Raw genomic sequence first — 4,907 nt, 5'->3', positions numbered from 1 at the left:
ATCAGTCAATCAGTCAGTCAATCAATCAATCTGTTTTTTTTGTTGTTTTTGTATGAGTTTCCAAGCATTCATGAAGGCATGTCCTATTTTCTTATTTCGATATTATGAATAGATAATACACCTCAAGGGCTCTTAGTGTCCTAGTTAAGATAAAAAAAAAAAGTGTTTTGAGCTAGATGAAATGGGCTATTCGGGATTTGGCACAGCAGCACTCAATGCTTGTCCACAAAATCCGACCGGCCTTGAACAACGGCTTTCGGACTACATGGCAGCATGGCTCCCGCCTTATTCAATTACGTACCGCCACTACCGCAGACATCCCGGTCAATTCCCTCGCTCTCACTACGCACTCGAGCCGTAAAACGCCAAGGAATCATTCGCCACCTCACCACAGAGTCTGGAAATGATATCTCGAACCCGGCGGCCATGGAACCCATCATTCAGTCCTTCTATGCAAATCTCTACGCACCAAAACACAGCAGGTGGGCTAGATTCAATGATTTCATTTTTCCCTCTCAAGCAGCGTTCCCTCACACCACCCCTGCACAACAAGATTCTCTTTCGGCGCCGTACAGTTTGACCGAACTGCGAAATGCGGCTCGAAAAATGCAGAAGGGAAAAGTGCCTTCCGCTTGAACTATACATCTGCTTCTGTGATGTTCTGGGCCCAGTTTTGCTCGACATGCTACAGCTGATTACTTGTAACGGTGCGGTAGGATGAGAACGGTAATTATACAAGTTTAATGAAATAACGTGTAACGGTGAACTAAAACTTGTTTCTTATCGATACAACAAACACTAAACACTCATTATTTATATTTCTCTTTTCCCATAAGATATTTATCGCTATTCTCCCATCATGGCACATTACTATTCGTACCTAAATCACGCAACGCTACCCCTCTTTATGTACCATCTCCATATTATAATTGTTATTCTTCTTATTGTTTCTTTCATTGTATACTCTCCGATTGTCATCAATTGTCAGCATGAGTACTGCCTAATTTTACCTATGTGCAGATTCTCTTGGCAAGCTGATGATGACCACATAAACTAATCCCAAACCTGTATACGATCGACAGTAATCAGTTGTGAAACCTTGAATTCGTAACAGGTGAACATCAGATTTACGAGACAGATACGAAGAAAACAGTTTATTATCACCAACTATGTGGATAGTGGAACCACTATCAAGTTCAACAACCGGTTTGACAGCCTTCACTGACGGAGTAGAGAAGCTCAACGAGCCGCGAAACAAACCGCATTTGTTCCCTGAATGTTCGGGATGTTTGGGCCGCACTGAGGTGGGAGAAAACAAGCGATTGGTGCAAAACTTAATAAAGTCAGTCACGAATCGACGACCATGTGACACCTTCTTTGTGTTCATAGGAGTAGGCCTCCGCAAGATTCGAATCCGCTGCGCGAAGTTTATGCAAGAGTAAAAAATTCCGAACTCAGGTACTCGATAATTTGGAAAATACCGAGTAAAGCTATCACGAAGAATCTCAAGCTGAGTCAAAGAGTCGAGAAGCCGCGAAGTGCGCAAGGAGAATGAAACAATCTGGCAAAAAGGTCAGGACCGGCGTAGGTAGAGAGGGTGCGTTGCCGTTTAGCTTAACCAACGCTCCTGCTATATTTCAGCAATTTATTATTTATGTTCTCCGTCCCTATCTTGATATTTTTGTAGTACTATATCTTGATGATATGCTAATATTCAGCAAATCACTTGATGACATCCATGTCAAGACTGAAAGTTGTGTCTATGAAAGAGCTTGTTGCTCCACAATCAACTTGGGCTTTAGCAAGCAAAAAATATGAGTTAACAAATATATTTATATGTAGACACAACGCTCGATTCCCGAACGATTTAACAACTCGCAGCAGTAGGGCGTTCGTCGCTCCTACTGGCGTCTTCCGTTTAATGGGCAATCCATCTTCAAATGGCCCCCCTGTCCACAGATCCAACATAACCCTTGTTCAGTTCTCCTGGCTCTCTCTTCCGCTGACACGTGCGGCCTCGACGTGTCTATGCGGGTTTGCAATTCTCCCAATTGCATAGGCTCAGGGCCGGAACTTGTTCCCGTGCCGAATGGCCGTCTGAAGTCAGGGTTTGCCATTCTATCCGCGAAAGAACGAATGGAGCGTTCGTTAGCTGACTCCACCCCATTATTCTCGGCCAGGATTGCAGCATCGATAGTCGCCTGGTAGTCTTCCGGACGCCCTACCCTTGCGATATCTTGCCTGATTTCTAATGTGAGCAACACGGTTCAAACAAAGACTCTTACCCAAACTTTGAGAGACTTTATTAACTAAATGGACTAAACAAACTGACCATTATGGAAACATGCCTTTGAGAATAAATAAAATAAGCCCGGAGTTACTCTCACAGTCCGGTCTTTGGTTATTGCCCGTACAAAGATGTGAAAGATGTGCGAAATGGCTCCATTCTTACATCACTATTCTCCCAGTATGCTTCCGTACAATAAGCTTTCAAACAACGCACTTCATACTATCCTCCGTTCCGTCCTCCGCTCCATCCTCCGTGTTCGTCCGTGCGTCGCGTTCGCGGTGGCGAAAATGGTGTCAGGGTTCATTCATGACACTGTTCTTCACGCACTTCAGAAGGAACAATTATTTATCAAAGCTGAGAAATGTTCTTTTCATATCGACCATAAGATGAACGCAAAGTTCAAGCCATTTTACCTTGGCCAGTACCCATGTAAGTAAAGGCCGTTCAATCGTTTTTGAATTTTGCAAATTTTTATAATCGTTTTATTCAAGGTTATTCGCGTATCACCCGTCCACTCTTTGAACTTACGAAGTCATCCACGCTGAAATGGACCCCATCTTGCCAGTCTGTATTTGAAACACTACGCTGTGCTTTTACGACTGCTCCCATTCTGTGTCATTTCGACACAAATGCACCGTTTATTGTCGAAACCGATGCTTCAGATTACTCTGTTGTCGCAATCCTTTCACAACGAGATTCGAATAATGTTTTACATCCTGTGGATTTCTATTCACACAAGATGACTCCTGCCGAAATCAACTATAAGATTCACGATAAAGAATTGTTTGCAATTATTAATGCATTTACCGAATGGCGGCACTACCTGGAAGGTTTACCCCATCAAATCGTGGTGTTGTCTGATCATAAAAATTAGGAGTATTTTATGTTAACCAAGTTATTAAAATCGTCTTCAAGCTATTTGTTCAGAGTTATTTTCATGTTACGATTTCGTCACATATAGACCTGGTCGCATAGGCACAAAGCCTGATGCCATGATTAGGCGCTCAGGAGATCGCCCTCAAGATGGGGATGCAAACAAATTATAAAAAAAAAAAATATAGCTATAGCAGAAAATAAATTAATACCTATGGATAAGAAGTTTTATTGGATATAAAATAAGAGATGAAAAAAAATAAAAAGATTCAAGAAATTATACAATTATTAAAAAAAAATTGTGTCAGTGTCAAGGGTTTATTCAGTTGCAGATTATGAAGTTGATAAAGATGGTTATTTACGTTATCACCCAGGTCGTGCAAAGACTTTTCAATTGGTTTCAAGAAATTATTATTGGCCTGGCATGAGAAAATATATTATTCACTATGTGGCTAATTGCGATGTTTGTTGTCGGTCAAAGGCTATACGACATGCTCCTTATGGATTTTTACAGCTGTTATCTGTACCGGTTAGGCCATGGTCAGATATATCAATGAATTTTATTGTTAGTCTTCCATTAAGTGAAGAAAAGAATGCGATTCTTGTTGTTGATAGGTTGTCAAAAATCAGTCATTTTATTGCAACCACCGATACTGTTAATGCTCCAGATCTTGCACGCATATATCGCGATGTATTTTGGCGTCTTCATGGGTTTTCAAATCTATAGTTTCAGATAGTGGGTCTGTATTTACGTCAAAGTGGTGGCGTGAGTTGTGCAAAATGTTGCAGATTAATGCAAATTTCAGTACTGCGTTTCACCACCAGACAGATGGTCAAACTAAAAGATTGAATTCCATCTTAGAGGCATATCTGCGTTGCTACATTAATTACGATCAGGATAATTGGGCACAATGGCTCACAGTCGCAGAATTTGCATATAATAATCACGTGTCGGAATCAATTAAGGTCACACCGTTTTTCTTTAACTATGGTTATCATCCACGTTTAGAATTTGCTACAAGAGCAAATACAATGTCGAATCCCAGTTCAGAAAATATTACAGATTCTATTCAAGGCTTATAGCACCTTCATGATGATTTGAAGGCTGAAATCAGATATTCCCAGAGTCGTATCCCAGAACAGAATGACAGAGACATTTGCCGGCTCCAGTATACAAGTGTCATGAATGAACCCTGACACCATTTTCGCCACCGCGAACGCGACGCACGGACGAACACGGAGGATGGAGCGGAGGACGGAACGGAGGATAGTATGAAGTGCGTTGTTTGAAAGCTTATTGTACGTAAGCATACTGGGAGAATAGTGATATAAGAATGAAGCCATTTCCCACATCTTTGTACGGGCAATAATCAAAGACCGGACTGTGAGAGTGACTCCAGGCTTATTTTATTATTCTCAAAGGTATGTTTCCATAATGGTCAGTTTGTTTAGTCCATTTAGTTAATAAAGTCTCTCAAAGTTTGGGTAAGAGTCTTTGTTTGAACCGTGTTGCTCACAACAAGCCTGGAGATCAAGTATGGTTGCTACTATAAAAGATTCAGATTACAAGACCCTCAAACAAGCTAGACTATAAAAAGATTGGAAAATTTATAGTATTAGAACGGAAAGGTAGACATGCTTATCGTTTAGAGTTACCAAGGTGAATGCGAATACATCCTGTGTTCAAGTATCGTTGTTAATACCAGCAACCTCATTAAAAGCTGTCCCTGGTCAAGTTTTTTAT

This window comes from Lipomyces japonicus (assembly GCF_038497905.1).
Source record: "Lipomyces japonicus strain CBS 7319 unplaced genomic scaffold V1514scaffold_79, whole genome shotgun sequence".
Classification (NCBI taxonomy): domain Eukaryota; kingdom Fungi; phylum Ascomycota; class Lipomycetes; order Lipomycetales; family Lipomycetaceae; genus Lipomyces; species Lipomyces japonicus.
The sequence above is the reverse complement of the archived record's forward strand: the minus strand, read 5'-3'. Positions refer to the sequence as shown.